The sequence below is a fragment of the Bombina bombina genome, chromosome 7 (assembly GCF_027579735.1).
Source record: "Bombina bombina isolate aBomBom1 chromosome 7, aBomBom1.pri, whole genome shotgun sequence".
In the NCBI taxonomy this organism is placed as follows: Eukaryota; Metazoa; Chordata; class Amphibia; order Anura; family Bombinatoridae; genus Bombina; species Bombina bombina.
In genome coordinates, this window is record NC_069505.1 from 186,025,736 (window position 1) to 186,052,181 (window position 26,446).

General features: G+C 38.1%; 1 protein-coding gene across 6 annotated transcripts in view; it reads left to right on the top strand.

Annotated features, from left to right (window-relative positions):
• The window catches only part of LOC128666090 (synaptotagmin-1), a 192,802-nt gene that overhangs the window by 126,677 nt on the left and 39,679 nt on the right, over nt 1–26,446 (top strand). For 2 of the 6 annotated variants that reach the window (XM_053720483.1, XM_053720486.1), the window contains exon 2: nt 24,727–24,836. The exons of the other annotated variants lie outside the window; for them this stretch is intronic. The gene's annotated coding sequence lies outside the window, so the exon portion shown is untranslated. The remainder of the gene's footprint in view (nt 1–24,726; nt 24,837–26,446) is intronic. 6 annotated transcript variants of the gene reach the window in all.

Consider the following 26,446-nt stretch of genomic DNA (forward strand, 5'->3'; position numbering starts at 1 on the left):
ATATAGCACATTATATAGCACATTATATGCACATTATATGCACATTATATAGCACATTATATAGCACATTATATAGCACATTATATACACATTATATAACACATGTTATAGCACATTATATAGCACATTATATAGCACATTATATAACACATTATATAGCACATTATATAGCACATTATATACACATTATATAGCACATTATATACACACATTATATAGCACATTATATACACATTATATAGCACATTATATAGCACATTATATACACATTATATTCACATTATATGCACATTATATAGCACATTATATACACATTATATAGCACATTATATACACACATTATATAGCACATTATATACACATTATATGCACATTATATACACACATTATATAGCACATTATATACACACATTATATGCACATTATATACACACATTATATAGCACATTATATACACACATTATATGCACATTATATACACATTATATACACACATTATATACAAATTATATACACATTATATAGCACATTATATAGCACATTATATACACACATTATATACACACATTATATACACACATTATATACACATTATATAGCACATTATATACACATTATATAGCACATTATATACACATTATATACACATTATATAGCACATTATATAACACATTATATACACATTATATAGCACATTATATAGCACATTATATAGCACATTATATACACATTATATACACATTATATACACATTATTATACACATTATATACACATTATATAGCACATTATATACACATTATATACACATTATATACCACATTATATACACATTATATACACATTATATAGCACATTATATAGCACATTATATACACACATTATATAGCACATTATATAGCACATTATATAGCACATTATATGCACATTATATACACACATTATATGCACATTATATGCACATTATATACACACATTATATAGCACATTATATCCACATTATATACACACATTATATAGCACATTATATGCACATTATATAGCACATTATATACGCACATTATATACACACATTTATATACACATTATTTTACACATTAGTACTACATTATATAACACATTATATACACATTATATATCACATTATATACACAATATATAACACATTATATGCACATTATATAGCACATTATATACACATTATATACACATTATATGCACATTATATACACATTTATAGCACTTATATAGCACATTATATACACATTATATGCACATTATATACACATTATATAACACATTATATACACATTATATACACATTATTTAGCACATTATATACGCACATTATATACGCACATTATATACACACATTATATAGCACATTATATAGCACATGTAATACACACATTATATTGCACATTATATTGCACATTATATACACACATTATATGCACATTATATACACACATTATATAGCACATTATATAGCACATTATATACACATTATATACACATTATATGCACATTATATACACACATTATATACACACATTATATAGCACATTATATACACACATTATATGTACATTATATAGCACATTATATGAACATTATATACAGGTGGCCCTCGTTTTACAACGGTTCAATTTACACCGTTTCAGAATAACAACCTTTTTTTCCAGTCATGTGACTGCTATTGAAAAGCATTGAGAAGCAGTGCATTTATTAAAATAGCCAGTAGGTGGAGCTGTCGCTTGTGTTGCAGCCAAGTCAAGCAAGCTGAAATGTATCAGTTTAACCAGGACCTGAGCTATGAGCAGATTTCAAAGGAACAAGATCTTCCTGTCTATAACTCAGTTCAGATTGGAATGCATAGAAAGTACTGTTTGCAGAAAAATGCAAGTGAAGTCTGTGTTGTGTGATTATTTTATTAGGTTTATAATGCAGTTTAGCAAATGTTTTTGTTCATTTAACTTAGTTTAATTATATATTCTGTGTTGTGTGATTATGTTATTAGGTTTACAATGCTGTCTAGCATTTAAAGTCTTCATTTCAAAGCTTAAAAATAATGTATTGGGTGTTACTTATGACAATTTTGAGAGGGGGCCTTGAACCTATCTACCTCACTTCCCATTGACTTACTTATAAGCTGGTTTCAATTTACAACTGTTTCGATTTACAACACATTTCCATCTGAACCTAACCCCGGCGTAAACTGAGGGTTACCTGTAACCACATTATATTGTACATTAGATACACACATTATATACACATTATATAGCACATTATATATCACATTATATATCACATTATATACTCAACATTATATAGCACATTATATGCACTTATATACACACATTATATAGACATTATATACACACATTATATAGCAACATTTTATGCACATTATATACACACATTATATGGCACATTAATATACACACATTATATAGCACATTATATATCACATTTTAATAGAACATTATATATTACATTATATACACTTATATGCACATTATATACACACATTATATAGCACATTATATGCACATTATATACACACATTATATGGCACATTATATACACACATTATATAGCACATTATATACACACATCTATATGGCACATTATTATACACACATTATATAGCACATTATATGCACATTATATTACACACTTATATAGCACATTATATAGCACCATTATTGCACATTATATAGCACATTATATACACACATTATATAGCACATTATATGCACATTATATACATACATTATATAACACATTATATACACACATTATATAGCACATTATATGCACATTATATATACACACATTATATAGCACATTATATTCACATTATATACACACATTATATAGCACATTATATACACATTATATAGCACATTATATACACACATTATATGCACATTATATACACACATTATATAGCACATTATATACACACATTATATGCACATTATATGCACATTATATACACATTATATACACACATTATATAGCACATTATATGCACATTATATACGCACATTATATACACACATTATATACACACATTATATAGCACATTATATACACACATTATATTGCACATTTTATAGTACATTATATACACACATTATATGGCAACATTATATACACACATTATATACACTTATATACACTCATTATATAGCACATTATATGCACATTATATACACACATTTATATAGCACATTATATACAACACATTATATTCACATTATATACACACATTATATAGCACATTATATGCACATTTTATACACACATTAATATAGCACATTATATTAGCACATTATATGCACATTATATAGCACATATATATACATACACATATACATACACATATACTGTACATGCACATTATATACACACATTATATAGCACATTATATAGGACACATTATATGCACATTATATACACAACATTATATAGCACATTATATGCACATTATATACACACATATATATACACACATTATATAGCACATTATTATACACACATATATAGCAACATTATATACACACATTATATAGTACACTTATATACACACATTATATAGCACATTATATACACACATTATATGCACATTATATACACACATTATATAGCACATTATATGCACATTATATAGCACATTATATAGCACATTATATGCACATTTTATACACACATTAATATAGCACATTATATACACACATTATATGCACATTATATACACACATTATATAGCACATTATATACACATTATATACACATTATATAGCACTTTATGATATAGCAACATTATATAACACATTCTATAGCACACATATATAGCACAATTATATACACATTATATACACAACATTATATAGCACCTTATATACACACATTATATAGCACATTATATACACATTATATAGCACATTATATACACACATTATATAGCACATTATATGCACATTATATAGCACATTATATACACACATTATATAAGCACATTATATAGCACATTATATAGCAACATTATATACACACATTATATGCACATTATATACACACATTATATAGCACATTATATGCACATTATATAGCACATTATATAAACTTAATATACCACATTATATACACATTAATATAGCACATTCTATATACATTTATATAGCACATTATATGCACATTATATACACATTACAAGTGGGGCAAAAAAGTATTTAGTCAGCCACCAATTGTGCAAGTTCTCCCACTTAAGAAGATGAGAGAGGCCTGTCATTTTCATCATAGGTATAACTCAACTATGAGAGACAAAATGTGGAAAACAAATCCAGACAATCACATTGTCTGATTTGGAAAGAATTATTTGCAAAATTATGGTGGAAAAATAAGTATTTGGTCAATATCAAAGTTAATCTCAATACTTTGTTATATATCCTTTGTTGGCAATGACAGAGGTTCAAACATCTTTCTGTAAGTCTTCACAAGGTTGTCACACACTGTTGCTGGACATGTTGGCCCATTCCTGCATGCAGATCTCCTCTAGAGCAGTGATGTTTTGGGGCTGTCGCTGGCAACACGGACTTTCAACTCCCCTCCAAAGGTTTTCTATGGGGTTGAGATCTGGAGACTGGCTAGGCCACTCCAGGACCTTGAAATGCTCTTACGAAGCCACTCCTTCATTGCCCGGGCGGTGTGTTTGGGATCATTTTCATTGCTGAACGACCCAGCCCACATTTCATCTTCAATGCCCTTGCTGATGGAAGGAGGTTTGCAACTCAAAATATCAACGATACATGGCCCCCATTCATTCTTTCATGTACATGGATCAGTTGTCCTGTTCCCTTTGCAGAGAAACAGCCCCAAAGCATGATGTTGCCACCCCCAAGCTTCACAGTAGGTATGGTGTTCTTTGTTGCAACTCATCATTCTCTCTCCTCCAAACACGACGAGTTGTGTTTCTACCAAACAGTTCTACTTTGGTTTCATCTGACCATATGACATTCTCCCAATCCACTTCTGGATCATCCAAATGCTCTCTAGCATACTTCAGACGGGCCCTGACATGTACTGGCTTAAGCAAGGGGGACACGTCTGGCACTGCAGGATCTGAGTCCCTGGCGGCGAAGTGTGTAAACTGATGGTAGCCTTTGTTACGTTGGTCCCAGCTCTCTGCAGGTCATTCACTAGGTCCCCGTGTGGTTCTGGGATGTTTTTTCACCGTTCTTGTGATCATTTTGACCCCACGGGGTGAGATCTTGCGTGGAGCCCCAGATCGGAGGGAGATTATCAAGTGGTCTTGTATGTCTTCCATTTTTCAAATTATTGCTCCCACAGTTGATTTCTTCACACCAAGCTGCTTGCCTATTGCAGATTCAGTCTTCCCAGCCTGGTGCAGGTCTACAATTTTGTTTCTGGTGTCCTTCGACAGCGTCTTTGGTCTCTCACCATAGTGGTGTTTGGAGTGTGACTGTTTGAGGTTGTGGACAGGTGTCTTTTATACTGATAACAAGTTCAAACAGTTGCCATTAATACAGGTAATGAGTGGAGGACAGAGGGGCCTCTTAAAGAAGAAGATACAGGTCTGTGAGAGCCAGAAAATCTTGCTTGTTTGTAGGTGACAATACTTATTTTCCACCATAATATGCAAATAGATTCTTTCCAAATCAGACATGTGATGTCTGTATTTGTTTCCACATTTTGTCTCTCATAGTTGAGGTATACCTATGATGAAATGACAGGCCTCTCTCATCATTCTTAAGTGGGAGAACTTGCACAATTGGTGGCTGACTAAATACTTTTTTGCCCCACTGTATTGCACATTATATGCACATTATATAGCACATTATATGCACATTATAACACAGTATTTAGAACATATATAGCACATTATATACACACATTATATACACATTATATACACATTATATAGCACAAGACTGATGCTATGTATCTTAAAGGGATCTGACAATAATGGTGTGCATGTTAAAGGGGTATTATAAGGTGTTGATCTTAAAAGGGATATAACAATAATGGTGTGCATGTTAAAAGGGATATGACAATAATGATGTGCATGTTAAAGGTATATGACAATAATGGTGTGCATGTTAAATGGATATGATAAAAATGGTGTGCATGTTAAAGTGATATGACAATAATGGTGTGCATGTTAAAGGGGTATTATAAGGTCTGTATCTTAAAGGGATATGACAATAATGGTGTCCATGTTAAAGAGATATGAAAATCATGGTGTGCATTTTAAAGGGATATGACAATAATGGTGTGCATGTTAAAGGGATATGATAAAAATTGGTGTGGCATGTCAAAGGGATATGACAATAATGGTGTACATGTTAAAGGGGTACTATAAGGTGTGTATCTTAAAGGGAAGTGACAGTAATGATGGTGCATGTTAAAGGGATATGATAAAAATGGTGTGCATGTTAAAGGGATATGCCAATAATGGTGTGCAATGTTAAAAGGGATATGACAATAATGGTGTGCATGTTAAAGGGATATGACAATACAACTAAAATACCCTGACTTATTTAATACTACAAAATGCCATGTGATAACAATGTTTTTAAGACTAAAAAAGGGTTATACTCACAGATGAATTCCTGCTTGTGAGCATTAATGCAATCTGCAGTGGCATGTCCTGCTTAGGCTTATAACTATGCATAATATGTTTTTAACCCATAAGCTAGGAGATAAAGGGACATCTCCAGTCAAAATTAAATGCACATAGATGAACTACATATTTGATAGAAAAATATTTGCAATAAACATGTATTGGCAAAAATGCTTCTAGTAAAAATGATCAACGTTTTAGAGTTAACATTTTTCTCTGCACGTGAAGCATAGGCTGGATATTCTCAGTGCACCAGCATTTTAAATACTGCAGCTGCTCAGATCACCAGTGAGGCTTGTATCATGTCAGCAATTAACAAATTGAGTCATTACCAGATGCTACAAGCACCTTAGGCTCTCTAAGCAAGTGCTGTGTATAAATACACTTTTAGAACAGCTATAGCGTTTATTAGAAACATTTTTGCTAATACATCTATATTACAAAAAATTACTGTATTCAACACTGAAATGCATCCATGTGGATATCAGTTTTGGCTGAAATATCCCCTTTAAAATGACAGTGTGTGGTAAAATTCTTTTTTCCACTAATGTGTTTCCAATTACTTATACCAGCTACAGAGTATAAGGTGTATGAGAAATTGATTATTTGTTTTTATGTTTGTATATTAAATAGCTGGGTTTGTTCTTTGTAACCACAAACCCATTAAACTGAGATCTCTCATATTTTATCACTTTCTGTACACACACATGCATCTTTATATTATCTCTGTCTTTATACTAAAGTCCTATACCGGGGGACCTGATATTCGAAATCACGCAAAATGTTGGGGATTTTTTTTAATAATAATTGGATACTTGTATAGCGCACACCTCAACTTAATCGACTACGGCACTGATAACAGGTATTATTATTTTAGACCCTTGTATTGTAATGTATGAGTCTCTTTTTTCATATAAAGAAACACTACATAGCAACATAAAATGTCTCAAGTTAAAAAAAACAACAACAACTGAGCGGCGAGGTTTTGAATATTAGGCCCTTAGAGAGAACAAGGGAAAATTAACCATTTTATTACTTCTCTTTCCTAACCCCCACTGAGAGTATAATTTCTTCTGCTGGCTATGTTTGCACAGCTGTTCTATAGACTGTACTTAAAGGGACAGTCAACTCAAATTATTTTATTGATTAAAAAGATAGATAACGCCTTTACTACCCGTTCCCCAGCTTTGTACAACCAACAATGTTATATTAATATTTCTCTTACTAGGTGTATCCAGTCCACGGATTCATCCTTTACTTGTGGGATATTCTCATTCCCTACAGGAAGTGGCAAAGCGAGCACACAGCAGAGCTGTCCATATAGCTCCCCCTCTAGCTCCACCCCCCAGTCATTCTCTTTGCCGGCTCTAAGCTTTAGGGTCACTCTCGGGAGGGTAAAGTGAATGTGGTGTTAGAATTGTAGTTTTATTATCTTCAATCAAAAATTTGTTATTTTAAATGGTACCGGTTTGTACTATTTACTCTCTAGCAGAAAAGTGATGAAGATTTCTGCTGAGAGGAAAATGATTTTAGCATGTTGTAACTAAAATCCACTGCTGTTCCCACACAGGACCGAGGAGTACCAGAAAACTTCAGTTGGGGGGAACAGTTTGCAGGGTGATCTGCAATAAGGTATGTTCAGTCATTTATTTCTAGACAAAACTGAGATAATGCTAGAAGAGACTGACAATATCCCCATGAGGGGAGGGTAAGCTATGTTCACAGACTTAGTAAGGAATTGAATGCTTACATAATAGGGCTAATATACTGGTTGACACTCATTAAGGGCAATCGATTGTTTAGCTAGGAAAAATCGTTTTGCAAGACACTTTGAAAGCCCTTTTGGATTCTTTCTGGGGTTATTACCCACATGGCTGTTTTTTATTCACTTAGGAGTGATTTAGTAGGCCTCACAGCTCCGGAGTAGAGTGGGAGGGGCCTAATTTCACGCCTCAGATGCGCACTTAGAATTCCAGAGAAGTTCATGCTGCTTCACATGGAGGGTCCTGTTGCTGTTTGAGGGCCTTAAAGAAGCTATATTCCCCCAAATCTGATCCCTAAGGGCAGGTAGGGCCACAGCAAGGCTGTGGCAAGGTGCTGTAGTAATTTTAACTGGGTGTTGGCTTTAAGCTGCTCCGGTTTGGGCATTAAGGGGTTAATCGTTCTGCAACTTGTGGTGCAATCTTATTAAGGCTTTAGGTACATACTGTGAAAATTTCAAAAGGATTGCTGCATTTTTCACCGTTTTGTAAAATTGTGTGCTCTTTTTATCTCTTAAAGGCACAGTAACGTTTTTTCAAATTGTGTTTTTTATTTGATTAAAGTGATTTCCAAGCCTGTTTGTGTATACTACTAGTCTGTTAAACATGTCTGACACTAAGGAAAATCCTTGTTCAATGTGTTTAGAAGCCATGGTGGAACCCCCTCTCAGAATGTGTCCCACTTGTACTGATATGTCTATACACTTTAAAGATCATATTGTTGCACTTAAGAATGTGGCCCAAGATGATTCTCAGACTGAAGGTAACAAGGGTAGCCCGTCTGCCTCTCCCCAAGTGTCACAACCAGTTACGCCCGCGCAAGCGACGCCTAGTACCTCTAGTGCGTCTAACTCTTTTACATTACAAGACTTAGCTTCAGTCATGGATAATTCTCTTACAGCCTTCTTATCTAAACTGCCCGTGTTACCTGCAAAGCGTGATAGCTCCGTTTTAAGAACAGATTATGTGCATTCTGACGCTTTGGTAGCCGTATCCGATATACCCTCACAACGCTCTGAAGTGGGAGCGAGGGATTTGATGTCTGAGGGAGAAGTCTCTGATTCAGGAAGGGTTCCTCCTCAGACAGATTCAGATACATTGGCTTTTAAATTTAAACTAGAACACCTCCGCGTTTTGCTTAGGGAGGTATTAGCTACTCTGGATGACTGCGACCCTTTGGTTATCCCAGAGAAATTGTGTAAAATGGACAAGTACCTCGAGGTCCCTGTTTACACGGATGCGTTTCCGGTCCCTAAGAGGATTGCGGATATCGTTACTAGGGAGTGGGATAGACCAGGTGTTCCCTTTGTTCCCCCTCCTGTTTTTAAGAAAATGTTCCCCATATCTGACCCTGTGCGGGAGTCGTGGCAGACGGTCCCTAAGGTGGAGGGGGCTGTTTCTTCACTTGCTAAACGCACAACCATACCAATTGAAGACAGTTGTGCTTTCAAAGACCCTATGGATAAGAAGTTAGAGGGTTTACTTAAGAAAATTTTTGTTCAACAAGGTTTTCTTCTCCAGCCTATTGCCTGCATTATTCCTGTAACTACTGCAGCCGCCTTCTGGTTTGAGGCGCTGGAAGACTCGCTCCAGACGGAGACCTCATATGAGGAAATTATGGATAGAATTAAGGATCTAAAGCTAGCTAATTCTTTTATCACTGACGCCGCTTTCCAAATAGCTAAGTTAGCGGCAAAAAATTCAGGTTTCGCCATTTTGGCGTGCAGGGCACTATGGCTAAAGTCCTGGTCCGCCGATGTGTCGTCAAAATCCAAGCTTTTGAACATCCCTTTCAAAGGAAAGACCCTCTTCGGGCCTGAATTGAAAGAGATTATTTCAGAAATCACCGGGGGAAAAGGCCATGCTCTCCCTCAGGACAAGTCCTTTAAGACAAAGAACAAAGCTAATTTTCGTTCCTTTCGTAATTTCAGGAACGGCCCTGCTTCATCCTCTCCGGCTGCAAAGCAAGAGGGTAACCCTTCACAGCCCAAGGCAACTTGGACACCTTACCAGGGCTGGAATAAGGGGAAACAGGCCAAAAAGCCTGCAGCTGCCACCAAGACAGCATGAAGGGGTAGCCCCCGATCCGGGACCGGATCTAGTAGAGGGCAGACTCTCTCTCTTCGCTCAGGCCTGGGCAAGAGATGTACACGATCCTTGGGCGTTAGATATTGTAGCCCAGGGATATCTTCTAGAATTCAAGGGTTCTCCTCCAAGGGGGAGGTTCCACATTTCTCGTCTGGCTACGCTGTGTAGAAGATCTACATACAATGGGAGTGATCCAACCAGTTCCAATCGTGGAACAAGGGCTGGGTTTTTACTCAAACCTGTTTGTGGTTCCCAAAAAAGAGGGAACTTTCAGACCCATCCTGGATCTAAAAATTCTGAACAGATTCCTCAGAGTCCCATCATTCAAAATGGAGACCATTCGGACAATCTTACCAATGATCCAGGAAGGTCAATATATGACTACCGTGGATCTAAAGGATGCATACCTACACATTCCTATCACAAAGATCATCACCAGTTTTTCAGGTTCGCCTTTCTGGACAAGCATTACCAGTTTGTGGCTCTTCCTTTCGGCTTAGCCACTGCTCCCAGAATTTTCACAAAGGTGCTAGGGTCCCTTCTGGCGGTGCAAAGACCACGGGGCATAGCAGTGGCGCCTTACCTAGACGACATTTTAATTCAGGTGCTGTCTTTCCAAAGAGCCAAGTCTCACACGGAGATTGTACTGGCCTTTCTGAGGTCTCACGGGTGGAAGGTGAACATCAAAAAGAGTTCTCTTTCCCCTCTCACAAGGGTTCCCTTCCTAGGGACTCTAATAGACTCGGTAGAAATGAAAATATTTCTGACGGAGGTCAGAAAATTAAAACTCTTAACTACTTGCCGAGTTCTTCATTCCATTCCCCGGCCATCTGTGGCTCAGTGCATGGAGACAATCGGATTAATGGTAGCGGCAATGGACATAGTCCCTTTTGCTCGGATACACCTCAGACCACTGCAACTATGCATGCTCAAACAGTGGAATGTTGATTATGCAGATTTGTCTCCTCAAATTCAGTTGGGCCAGGAGACTAGAGATTCTCTTCTCTGGTGGTTGTCTCAGGACCACCTGTCTCAGGGAATATGTTTCCGCAGGCCAGAGTGGGTCATTGTAACGACCGACGCCAGTCTGTTAGGCTGGGGTGCGGTCTGGGACTCCCTGAAATCTAAGGGCTTATGGTCTCGGGAAGAAACGCTTCTCCCGATAAACATTCTGGAACTGAGGGCGATATTCAACGCTCTTCAGGCATGGCCTCAACTAGCTGCGGCCAAATTCATCAGATTTCAGTCGGACAACATCACGACTGTAGCTTACGTCAATCATCAGGGGGGGAACAAAGAGTTCCCTAGCGATGACGGAAGTAACCAAAATAATCAGGTGGGCGGAGGACCACTCCTGCCATCTCTCAGCAATTCACATCCCAGGAGTAGACAACTGGGAAGCGGATTTTCTAAGTCGTCAGACTTTTCACCCGGTGGAGTGGGAACTCCACCCGGAGGTGTTTGCTCAGCTGACTCAGCTATGGGGCACTCCAGAATTGGATCTGATGGCGTCCCGTCAGAACACCAAACTTCCTCTCGGGACCCCAAGGCGGTATTGATAGATGCTCTAGCAGCGCCTTGGTCCTTCAATCTGGCTTATGTTTTTCCACCGTTTCCTCTCCTCCCGCGTCTGGTCGCCAAATCAAGCAGGAGAAGGCTTTGGTGATTCTGATAGCACCTGCGTGGCACGCAGAACTTGGTATGCAGACCTAGTGGGCATGTCATCTGTCCCACCATGGACACTGCCAATGAGACAGGATCTCCTAATACAGGGTCCATTCAAGCATCCAAATTAAGTTTCTCTACGTCTGACTGCTTGGCAGATTGGAACGCTTAATTTTATCAAAGCGTGGGTTCTCTGAGTCAGTTATAGATACTTTGATTCAGGCTAGAAAGCCTGTCACCAGGAAAACCTACCATAAGATATGGCGGAAATATCTTTGTTGATGTGAATCCAAGGGTTACTCATGGAGTAAGATTAGGATTCCCAGGATATTGTCCTTTCTCCAAGAAGGATTGGAGAAAGGAGTGTCCAGCTAGTTCCTTAAAAGGACAAATATCTGCTTTGTCTATCCGGTTAAACAAGCGTCTGGCAGAAGTACCAGACGTTCAAGCGTTTGCTCAGGCTTTAGTCAGAATCAAGCCTGTCTATAAACCTGTGGCTCCGCCATGGAGTTTGAATCTAGTTCTTTCAGTTCTTCAAGGGGTTCCGTTTGAACCTTTACATTCCATAGACATTAAGTTGTTATCTTGGAAAGTTTTGTTTTTGGTAGCTATCTCTTCTGCTCGAAGAGTTTCAGAATTATCTGCCTTACAGTGTGATTCACCTTACCTGTGTTCCACGCAGATAAGGAAGTTTTGCGTACCAAGCCTGGTTTTCTTCCTAAAGTTGTTTCTAACAAGAATATTAACCAGGAAATAGTTGTTCCTTCTCTGTGTCCTAATCCATCTTCGAAGAAGGAACGTCTTTTACACAATCTTTATGTAGTTCGTGCTTTAAAGTTCTATTTACAAGCAACTAAGGATTTCAGACAAACATCTTCCTTGTTTCTTATCTATTCTGGTAAGAGGAGAGGTCAGAAAGCGACTGCTACCTCTCTTTCCTTTTGGCTGAAAAGCATCATCCGTTTGGCCTATGAGACTGCTGGGCAGCAGCTTCCTGAAAGAATTACTGCTCATTCTACCAGAGCAGTGGCTTCCACATGGACTTTCAAAAATGAGGCTTCTGTTGAACAGATTTGTAAGGCAGCGACTTGGTCTTCACTGCATACTTTTGCCAAATTTTACAAATTCGATACTTTTGCTTCTTTGGAGGCTATTTTTGGGAGAAAGGTTGTGCAAGCAGTGTTGCCTTCCATTTAAGGTACCTGTCTTGTTCCCTCCCTTCATCCGTGTCCTAAAGCTTTGGTATTGGTATCCCACAAGTAAAGGATGAATCCGTGGACTGGATACACCTTGCAAGAGAAAACAGAATTTATGCTTACCTGATAAATTACTTTCTCTTGCGGTGTATCCAGTCCACGGCCCGCCCTGGCATTTAAGTTAGGTAAAAAATTTTTAATTTAAACTACAGTCACCACTGCACCATATGGTTTCTCCTTTTTCTTCCTAACCTTTGGTCGAATGACTGGGGGGTGGAGCTAGAGGGGGAGCTATATGGACAGCTCTGCTGTGTGCTCTCTTTGCCACTTCCTGTAGGGAATGAGAATATTCCACAAGTAAAGGATGAATCCGTGGACTGGATACACCGCAAGAGAAAGTAATTTATCAGGTAAGCATAAATTCTGTTACTTTATAACCTTTAAACTTCTAAATTTCTGTCTGTTTCTAAGTCCCTAAAGACAACCCCATGATCACATTCTTTTGTATTTGCTTTTCACATCAGGGGAAGCCAGGGGCGTATTTAGATTTTGTGCTGCCCTAGGCATTTTTGATGCCCGGTTTTTAAAAATCCTATTTAAACAGGGGCACTTTCATTCATCAAACTTTACATTTCACTTGTTTTGTTAAAATACTTACCTTTTAATCTTGAAAGCCGCTCCAGCGATTCCTCCTCCTGCCGCTCGTCACTTCATACGTCAGCAATGACGAATATGGCATCCTCCAATCACGGCTTCCCCCCAGGGGGGAAGATTGATTTTTGACATATTAAGAGGCTTGCGATGGACTGGGGAAGCGCTGGAGCCGCTTTCAAGATTAAAAGTGCCCCTGTTTTTAATAGGATTTTTAAAAACCGGGCACTGATTCATCAAACTTGACATTCACTTTAATATACCCTGTTTTATACTTTCTGTTCATGTAATGCTGATACAAGGTCTGCACCATTATATATATGTTTTGCAAAAACAAGTACAATATTCATAGATCATTTGAAACATCCTCTCTCTTATACTACTATATATATAAATAATAGTAATATGTGTTTAAGGGAAGGTTGCTGGAGGCTACATAGGAAGGCATTATTAGCAGTCAGCAGCGTGAACACTTTCTGCAATTAAACAAGACTGTAAAGTATGTGCGAGAACAGGAAGATTCAGGAGGGCTGTGACGTGGTTATAGGAGAGGGAACGATGACATGAAAGTAATATGTCATTTGCGATAAAGTAGGATATATAGTGAATATCAGATGGTTGAGAGACAACAGCAACGGCAAAATTATGTGAAATATGTGAAAGGTATCAGAACTGTACAGAAGTATGGAAATTAAGGGATAGATTACTAGTGGAGTGGTATTTTGCACTCCCACTCTCATTCTAACTACACTAGAAGTAATGTTTTTGTATGCACTAACTCAACACACGCAAAAAGCCGAACTTTGACCATCGCAACCTCATTAATGTATTCCCCATAGACTTCAATAGAGCGTGAAAAGTGGGAAAAAACTAATACATTACTCGTGCACAAACCCAATCGCAATTTCTCAAGTGCGCCAACCCAACATGAAAATATTAATATTTCATATTCCAATGTTCTTAACATAACAGAATATGTTGTATTTATTCATAAATAATACATATATATCTGAAGTTTCTTTTTGTAAAACATATGTATATATAAATATACTCTCACTTACCAAAAATGATAACAACCATGTTGCCGGCAGGGGCAATAAATAGTAAATATACAGACCACACTCGCTGGGTTTCAAATAAACTTCAGTATTTCTTTATTCAGAGTGTGGTCTGTATATTATATATATAATATATATATATATAATATATATAATATATATAGGAATATATATATATAGGAATATATATATATATATATATATATATATATATATAGGAATATCTATTTAAAAATACAAATAATATATTCCCCTATGTGAAGTACATTGAAATGTGAAATATTTACAGCACAGTTAAACACATTATTATATGAGTATTGCATTACATGTTTTCAGCTACTTAACTGCAAAAGGGATGGGCGAATGTTTCTAAAAATTTGAAATTTAAAACTAATTTTGATATATTCGTTCGTTTGAATAGAATTTTGAATGTTTATATAACATTCTAACATTTTATATTGGAATTTTGGTTTTTGAATTTTTCAATAAAATTTGAAAATATTTGTTTGAGTAATAGAATGTTTAGCTAGGTATTCATTCAATTTCGAAATGTAATATTCAAATTCAAATGTGATATTCGAATTTGAATGAAACATTCTAATTCTAAATAGTATTTCTAGTCTACAACTGTGTTTAATAAATATAATATTCGAATTCGAATGCTACATTCGAATTCAAATGTCACATTCAAATTCGAAATAGTAATTCTAGTCTAATACTGTGTTTTTTTAAATGTAGTATTCGAATTCGAATGTGACATTCAAATTTGAATTTCAGATTCAAATTTGAAATAGTATTTCTAGTCTACAACTGTGTTTTATAAATGTAATACTCTAATTCAAATGTCACATTTAAATTCAAAACTAACATTCGAATTCGATAGTGACATTCGAAAACTGTAAATAACACTCGATAATAGAATTTTTTTTTTTTTTTAAATATTTTTATTGTGGTTTAATTCAAGCATACAAACATTGGATGTCGACATGAATTAGGTTACAAAACAGATGCTAGGGCAAAAGAATAACCAGTGTTAACATCGTAACTAGGTTAAAACAAAAAAAACAAACACAACATAAGAAAAAAAAAAAAAAAAAAAAGACAAGGTATGAGATTGATATTTGCCAAGCAATACAAAGTACCTACATTGTGAACTTAAGAGGCCTCTATTGGACCTATTGTGGTGTAATCACTAGGGATATAGTAGGTATGTCTACGACAAAATAGACCCCTTTAGGGTCTTCTAGGAAACCACATTATTTATTTCACATACAATTTAGTTTATATATACGAGGTGACACAATTTATATAGTGTATCAACATCAGGGTATAGTGATATGCTGCATCACTTATCAAGTGCGAGCTACGAGCAGGAGTAACCGAAGGGGGAATAGAGCGGGCTGGGGATGGGAATGAGAGGGAGAAGAAAAAAAAAAAAAAAAAAAAAAAAGGGAAGTAGGAGAGAAGTGTGAGGGATGGGCTACAGGAGGAACCTTAATGATCATGAGAAATTTTCGTTGGGCCCCTGACTTCTCTTTATGCCCTACCTGATTGACTCCCAGACCTCCCACACCTGCGCGTGTAGGATTGATTTGTTTTGTCGATAATAGAATTTTTAAGAATATTCTATTATGTAAATCGAATTTCTACAATAACATTCGTTCTAACATTCGAATTAGAATATAAACACATTCGCCCATCCCTAGTCTATATGTGTGTACATATGTATTTATGTGCTTATATGTCTGTAAATACATATATACACATATAAATACATAAATACTTATGTACACACATATAAACACACACATATATATATATATATTATATTATATATATACAGTATATACAAATAAATATTTAGGCTTGTATATATATATATATATATGTATCTCTATATTAAAGACCTTTGCAGCCTTTTTTTTCTAACACCTGCCACTCCTAATCTCTAATCTGCCCCATATGTTTTTTTATCTTTGTTGCATTGAAGGGCATTGAAACAGCAGGTTTTGCTATGTTTTTACGCTTGTGAGGAGTGTCTCTGTGCACCAATAAATTAGTAGATCTGCTTATCAGCCCATAAAGCGATTAGTCCTTAAAGGGACATTACATTCAAAAGTTTCTTTCATGATTTCAGATATAGAATACAATTAATAAAAAAAAAAAGTTTATCAAATTTGCTTGTTATTTTTCTTATCCTTTGATGAAGAGATATCTAGATAGCTAGCGTGCACATGTCTGGAACATGACAGGAAATAGTGCTGCCATCTAGTGCTCTTGCTAATGTATAAAATTGTTGCAAAATGGCACAGTGATTGGCTAATAAAAGCAGGAGTGTGTCCCTAATTTATTCCCAGCAAAGGGATAAGATAAAAAGCAAGAGGCTTTCAAGGGGTTTGTTCATAGGCCTGTAAAACAATGCAATTTTTCAACAAATTTACAAAGGTTTTTAAAACATTTATTTTGAATGCAGATTTTTGCAATGTATTAAATAGTATCCGACACCTAAATAAAAAATACGATGGGGTTGATTGACACCCCCTGCTAGCGGTCGACTTGGCCATGGATCTGCAGGGGGTGGCATTGCAATGCACTGCTGGTGCAATGTAAATGCCTAGAGCGTATGCTGTCGGCATTTATCGATGTGCAGCGGACATGATACGCTATATCGGATCATGTCCGCTCGCACAATCATATATATGCCCCTTTGTGTGTAGTTGGTATTTAGCAGTGAAAGAGCTTCAATACAAGATTACTGTAAGGACTGAAATTGGAATGAGTGCTATAAAGTATATAGGGTAAATTCAGCTCATAACGTTTGATCAATTAATAGAAGTTAGAACCTATTTGGATTGAAATAACTTGATGTGAAAAACAAGACTATCAGGATAGAGCTTACATTTCTTCTTGCATGAAACATCAGAACAGGGAGTCTTTGTCAGATAAGAAGTTAATATTTAATCCTGGGCGTATTCCCCGTCTGCACGTTGTTTGGGTTTAGATTTGTTTCCTTAGGCTTTAGCTGCATTCTGTTATAAGTTTATGTAGTAAAGATTATGGGGTAGATTTACCAAATGTCGAGCGGATATGATTCGCTGTGAAATGCTTGTGCAATGCCGCCCCCTGCTCACTCATGGCCAAACGGCCGCTAGCAGGGGCCATCAATCATCCTGATCGTATCGGGATGATTTCACCTTTTAGGTAGGGGAAAAGTTAAGGTGCAGCGGTCTTACGACCGCTGCTTCTTAACTTCCGTTTCTGGCGGGCCAGAAACAATGGGGCGTCGATGCAGCATCCGCTGCTTAATAAATCGACCCCTATATCATTGTGCCGAGTGGGCATAACCTGGGTTTGGGTGAACGAGAAAGCAGGAACAATGTCATATGAATGTGAGACATCAGAACCTTTGTTAGGTTGTAAAAAGATGCATTAGTCTTTAACTTTGTTCTACCCAACTTGGTTATTCCCTGGATACTGATGCATAGATACATCTTATAGTAACTGCACATGCACAGAACGGTTATACCAACTGCAGTCACGCATAAGAGCACTTTAACTAATTATAACCATCTGAAAAAAAGGCAAGGGTGGCTTTATGTTGATAAATAAAAATAATTAATAACAATAATAATAAAAAAAATAACTTGAAATCAGGACATCTCTGGCGCTTACTGAAGAACACAAGGGGGCCCAGTTATCAAGCTCTGAACGGAGCTTGTGGGCCCGTGTTTCTGGCGAGTCTTCAGACTCTCCAGAAACACCAGTTATGAAGCAGCGGTCTAAAGACCGCTGCTCCATAATCCTGTCCGCCTACTCTGATGAGGCGGACAAGGAATCGCCGGAAATCAACCCGAGTCGAGTACGTTCGGGTTGATTGACACTCCCCTGCTGGCGGCCGATTGGCCGCGATTCAGCAGGGGGCGGCGTATGCAACCAGCCGCTCTTGTGAGCTGCTGGTGCAATGTTAAATGGTCGTAGAGCGTATTGCTCTCCGCATGTCAGCGAGGGTCTTGCGGACCTGATTCGCCACCTGTCGGATAGGTCCGCAAGAGCTTTAATAAATAGGCCCCAAGGGCTTTAACCCCTAGTATGCCACCAGCAAACCTCGCAGAATACAATCAAATGCACTGATGAGAGAGGCAGAACAGGAAAAAGGGGAGTGGAAGTGATTTGAAGCACGTTTTTTTTTTATCTTCATCAATAATAAATACAGAGCGATCAGAAATAATAAAGTGCATTAGGTTTTTGAGTGCATTGAATGTGTATATGTGTGTGCGTATGTTTGTGTGTGCTTATTCTATAGGTGTGTGTGTATATTAGGTGTACGTGCGACAGAGCAGTATTTAGAGTGAACATAAAAGGTGCACGCATTGATAATGTTGTTTGCGTGAGAGGAAACATTGTAAACTTAAATGCAAGGCCTGTAAACCTTTATGTAACTTTGTTTAGCTTTTGTGTTCCCATAAGGAGTGTTTAGAGTCTGTATCTTTCTGTACCGGATTCAAAAGTATATTTAAAAACATCTGGGCACTAAACTAATTGTATCTGATCTGAGGTGTGATATGGGATAAGGGTGACAGGGCCCTGCAGGGGCCAGGGGGCTGATCTGAGTTCTGACACATGATATGACTGACAGTGGCTGCAGGGCCATGCGTCTGATCTGAGGTCTGATGTGGGTATGTGATTTTACTGGAGCCTGCAGGGCCTTGGGTCTGATCTAAGATCTGATGTGGGTATATGACTGACAGGAGCTGCAGGGCAATGGGTATGATCTGAGGTATGATTTGGGTATATAACTGCAGGGCCGTCTTAATATTGACTGGACCCAGGGCCAAAAAACTTTCTTGGGCCCCCCCCCCCCCCCCATCACCCCGTGCAATTTCGCTCTCCACCCCAACATCCCAAAAAATAACTAAATCAATTTATTTTTATAATTTTTTAAAATTATTAGCCCAGCAGTGGCTCATCCACTGCTGGGCTAATCATTTTTAAAAAATTGAAATAAATTGCAATATGTGAAACTGGACCTAAGCAGTACTAATAAGTAAATAAATATATTAAATTCCTCCACTGTGGTTCATTTAATATTCTTTTGAATGTGATTCTGGTGTGAGGTTAGCTGGTTAAAGAGATTTAGATCAGCCAACAGGAGCAAAGTAAGGTAAAGACTGAGGAGGAAGCATGGAGGTGCAGACAAATATAAGTTTACTGACTGGAACAGCAGAACTACTATGGGAAGCTGTAAAATCTGAGACAGAGAGAAATAAAAACTAACAATAAACCTTACATTAAAGTGTGAAGTATCAGCATGGACACTATACATCAGCCACAGCAGCACATGTCACTTCTTTGCTAACGATACAAGTTCCCTCTCACCCTGCACTAGACAATGCTGCATGGGGAGGGGCGTGTGTGCACTCACTTATTCTTCCCACTGACACCTTTCTACAAAGCACTGTTCCCCTGACAAACTTCAGTTAGTTGATCTTAGGGTCACAGCAGAAAGAGCAGGGCTAAGGGAACCAGCAAGACTGGATGCTGTATGCCCAAGGCTGAATGGATACAGTGTGAGATGAGCTACACAGCCTCAAGACTGAAGAGAGCAGAGTATACAGCTGCACAGATGCTCAAATCCTCACATGCCTGCCGCTCCAGCTTTCTGCTGCATGCGCCTACAGTCAGCCCTACCCAGAAACAATCCCCACCACTAGATCAGTTACCTGGTAACAGTGGTAACCCCAGTAGGACCTTTTCTGATGCAATGGGAATAGGCTGGATGCAGAGTTAGGGCTTTTGCATTCAGTGCTGCACAGTGCACATCTAAAACAGCACATGGCAATAGCTTGGCATGTCACATGACCACCCGGCACGGTCTGGCACAGTTTGTAAAAAAAAAATATATATATATAAGCAGAATACTTTTGGACTGTGACAGTATTAGGACTGAATGTGTGTGGTTCCCCATGGTCACATCAGCAGTCTGGTGGAACCATAATGTTGGGCCCCTCAACAGAGACTTGGGCCCTGGGCAGCTGCCCCCTTTTGCCCTGTGTTAAAGACGGTCCTGTATAACTGGCAGGGGGCTGCAGGGCCATGTGTCTGATCTGAGGTCTGATGTGGGTATATAACTGTCAGGGGCTACGAGGACCATGTGTCTGATCTGAGGTTTGATGTGGGTATATAACTGTCAGGGGCTGCAGGGCCATGTGTCTGATCTGACATCTGATGTGGGTATATAACTGTCAGGGGCTGCAGGGCCATGTGTCTGATCTGACATCTGATGTGGGTATATAAACTGTCAGGGGCTGCAGGGCCATGTGTCTGATCTTAGGTTGATGTGGTGAATGAGAGACAGAAGCTGCAGGGCCAGGGTTCTAATCTAAGGTGTGTTGTGGGTATATGACTGAGAGAGGCTGTAGGGTGTAATAAGGAATGTCCTACAGGAATAGCGCAGTGCTATTAGATGAAAGATTAATGAGTGTAACCATGACAAGTAACATAACCATCTAACAAAGAGATTCAGGCCCCACGCACTATACCACTGGTGCTTGATATATAGTGCTATTGCTTATTAACCCATTAATTAATGCCTTGCAGTACATTTTTGTGGGAATTCTGATTGGTTGATATCATCCCATAGCCTTTATATATATTTTGATAAACAGATATCATCAAACCCTTTGTTCAGTAATATAAACCTTCTGGAGAGATGTTCACACAGTATTCTGAGGGCAGATAAGGATCTGATAAACCTTTGTGACTATATAAAGGTGCACCTTGAAAAGCTACTGATTGTGGCGTCAGAGCCTTTAGCTTATGAATTAGCAGCTGCGTTATACAACATAATACCAAGTGGGATAAACTAGGCGGCGATGTTTGCTTCTAGGTGGGTAAACAAAGCTAGATTTGTGTAAATATAGAGTAATCATCCATCATTTTGCCACTACATATGTTTACCTTTCACCGTAGGGAGAGGTGTGATATGTTACAAAGCTTCAGATACATTAAAAGATTTAAAAGTTCAAGAAGAAAACAGTTTTCAGACAAAGAGAAATATCAGAGCAAAGGTCAAGATGTAGAAGATTTAGTTTTGTAGCGATATCTACCGGCAGACGTAATAGGGCAAATATGTCATGTGGTTACGTTTTGGGGAACTATATCAATTATCCTTTAAAGGGACATGAAACCCAAAATGTTCTGTTGTTGAAGAGATACCTAGGTAGCATCTGGATCACTATGTGGCAGGAAATGAGCTTATGTCGCCATTTTTCAACAAAAGATGCCAAGAGAATGAAGAAAAATTGATGATAGAAGTAAATTAGAAAGTTATTTAAAAATGGTATATTCTATCTGAATCATGAAAGAAAATAAATTGGGTTTCATGTCTCTAAGTCTTAACTTTATTAATGGATAATGGACAGATGAGACTGGATTCATGGTTCTTGTCTGCAGACAAAAATATTTGTTCTTATGAACAGTCAGAATCAGAACCCAAGTTTCCGAAATGTATGTCTTAAAGGGCCATTATAGTCAGCATGCTGAGCTCGTCATTTTAAGACTATTGATCCTACACCACAAAGGGATAAACACATAGTAGAAATACCGCTCAGGACTCTCAGATCACTGCTGGTCCTGAGCGGAAAACGTGACTGATCTAGTCTGATCTATTAATCTAGTGATTAATTAACCTACCCTAACTATTATACTACAATTACATTAAACTATATTAAACTAATAATTAACCTATCCTAACTGTTATACTAAAATTACATTAAATCTACAAATTAAATTAACTACTATTACATATTTAAAAACTTAACCCTACTCAAGTTATTTAAGGCCTTTAAAGGGATACTAACCGCAAATTTTTTCATTTATGATTCAGATAGAGCATGCAATTTTAAGCAACTTTCTAGTTTACTCCTATTATCAATTTTTCTTTGTTCTCATGTTATCTCTGATTTGAAAAAAGCAGTAATGAAAGGTTAGGAGCCGGCCCATTTTTAGTTCAGCACCTGGGTAGTGCTTGCTAATTGGTTTGCTACATTTAGCCACATATCAGCAAGTGCTACCCAGGTGGCTGAACAAAAAATGGGCTGGCTCTAAAGCTTACAGTACTGCTTTTTTAAATCAAGCTAGCATGAGAACAAAGAAAAATTGATAATAGGAGTAAATTAGAAAGTTGCTTAAAATCTCATTCTCTATCTGAATCATGAAATAAAAAAATTGGGTTTAGTGTCCATTTAGGGCATTCAAGTTAATTAAGGCCTTTAAGTGTTTTTTATTTTGTGTAACTTAGTTGTTATTTTTTGTAACATAGTAATTCTTTATTGTAGATTTAAATAACTTGAGTAAGGTTAGGTTTTTAAATATGTAATATAGTTAATTTAATTGTTAGTATAATGTAATTTTAGTATAATAGTTAGGGTAGGTTAATTAATAGCTTAATATAGTTTAATGTAATTTTAGTATAATAGTTTAGGGTAGGTTAATTAATAGTTTAATATAGTTTAATGTAATTTTAGTTTAATAGTTAGGGTAGGTTAATTAATAGCTTAATATTGTTTAATGTAATTTTAGTATAATAGTTAGGGTAGGTTAATTTAATAGTTTAAATATAGTTTATTTTAATTCTAATGGTAAGTTTAATTTATTATAAGATAGGGATGAGTTAATATTTAATGTAAAGTTAGCGGGTTGTTAGGTTAAGGGGGTTAATAGCTTAATTTAATTTATGGCGATGGGGGGGGCTGGCGTTTAGGGGTTAGTAGGTTTAGTAAGTGGGTAGTGATGTGGGAGGCCAGGGGTTTAGGGGTTAATACATTTATTTAGTTGTGGTGGGGTCTGGGAGCAGAGGGATAGGGGTTAATACATTTATTTAGTTGCGTGGGTCCGGGAGCGGCAGGATAGGGGTTAATACATTTATTTAGGTGGCTGCGGGGTCCGGGAGCGGTGGAATAGGGGTTAATAACATTATGTAGGTGGCGGGCGGGGTCCGGGAGCAGAGGGATAGGGGTTAATATATTTTTTGTGAGTGGCGGCAGATTAGGGGTGTTTAGACTCGGGGCTTATGTTAGGGTGTTAGGTGTAAACGTTACTTTTATTCTACCATAGAAATCAATGGGATAGTGGGCAGCAGCGGAAAATAAGCTTTCGCTGCTTTCAGACTCACATTGATTCCTATGGCATCCGTGGCCTCCAGGGTGGCGGATTGAAAAGCAGGTACGCTGGGCCGGAATAGTGGCGAGCGTACCTGTTAGAAAGTTTGATAAATGGCAAAATTGTCAGATAGTGCCAAATTTGTATTCTGAACATCTGTAATGACGTAAGCATTGATCTGTGTCGGACTGAGACCGGCGGATCGTATGTTACGTCACAAATTTCAAACTTTTGCCGGTCTGTAGGCTTTTGATAAATGGGGCGAATCAGGCTCCCCACAATTACGCTGCAGAATTCCAGCGTATTTGCGGTTGACGGCTTGATAAATAGGCCTCATTGCGTGTGCTGATGACCAGTAAGTCTGTGTAACAGAAGAGTGAGCTTGTGATTGTGTGTGAAGGATAACTAAGGGCAGATCCAACAAAACAGTTCTTATGGGAAATTGCAGAGCATGCTGGGCCCTGGTTTAATTAGCTGTTCCTGCTTTTATCCTGTCAGGAAGCCATTCACTTCCTCAGCCTATAACGCACAGTAAATACTCTGCGTGTGCCACTTCTAGCTCTGAGCAGCTTGGGGACACCCGCACTCCTCAAAGACACTGGCATACGGTATGTTCTCCCCTTATTAGTGATTTGCAATGTATTTAATAAAGAGTGCAATTCTATTCCATTTGAAAAACTTATATCTGCAAAATCCCTCTAGATTTTAGATGAAGATTCTTAGAACATTAAACACTCATTAACTGTGATTAATTCAACCAGAGTGTCACAATATCGTAAGGACGTAGTCTTTGGGGGCTTTTTAGCATTATATTATAAAAGTAAGTGTCCTCACCCAGCACAGCGAGAAACAGCAACTGACGACGAATCCCACCAAATCGGAGAGCAGAGATAATCCCACCATACGGGAGAGCAGAGATAATCCCACCATAGCAGAGAGCAGAGATAATCCCACCATACAGGATAGCAGAGATAATCCCACCATAGCAGAGAGCAAGATAATCCCACCATAGCAGAGAGCAGGGATAATCCCACCATAGGGGGAGAGCAGTGATAATCCCACCATATCGGAGAGCAGAGATAATCCCACCATACGGGAGAGCAGAGATAATCCCACCATAGCAGAGAGCAGAGATAATCCCACCATACAGCAGAGATAATCCCACTATAGGGGGAGAGCAGAGCAGAGGATAATTCCACCATAGGGGGAGAGCAGTGATAATCCCACCATAGGGGGAGAGCAGTGATAATCCCACCCATAGCGGAGAGCAGGGATAATCCCACCATATCAGAGAGCAGAGATAATCCCACCATACAGGATATCAGAGATAATCCCACCATAGCAGAGAGCAGAGATAATCCCACTATACAGGATATCAGAGATAATCCCACCATAGCAGAGATAATCCCACCATAGGATAGAGCAGGGATAATCCCACCATAGGATAGAGCAGGGATAATCCCACCATAGGATAGATCAGAGATAATCCCATCAAAGGGTAGAGCAGAGATAACCCCACCATACGGGAGAGCAGAGATAATCCCACCATAGCAGAGAGCAGAGATAATCCCACCATACAGGATAGCAGAGATAATCCCACCATAGCAGAGAGCAGAGATAATCCCACCATAGCAGAGAGCAGGGATAATCCCACCATAGGGGGAGAGCAGTGATAATCCCACCATATCGGAGAGCAGAGATAATCCCACCATATGGGAGAGCAGAGATAATCCCACCATAGCAGAGAGCAGAGATAATCCCACCATACAGCAGAGATAATCCCACTATAGGGGGAGAGCAGAGCAGAGATAATTCCACCATAGGGGGAGAGCAGTGATAATCCCACCATAGGGGGAGAGCAGTGATAATCCCACCATAGCGGAGAGCAGGGATAATCCCACCATATCAGAGAGCAGAGATAATCCCACCATACAGGATAGCAGAGATAATCCCACCATAGCAGAGAGCAGAGATAATCCCACCATACAGGATATCAGAGATAATCCCACCATAGCAGAGATAATCCCACCATAGCAGAGAGCAGGGATAATCCCACCATAGGAGGAGAGCAGAGATAATCCCACCATAGGGGGAGAGCAGAGATAATCCCACCATAGCAGAGAGCAGAGATAATCCCACTATAGGGGGAGAGCAGAGCAGAGATAATCCCACCATAGGGGGAGAGCAGTGATAGTCCCACCATAGGGGGAGAGCAGGG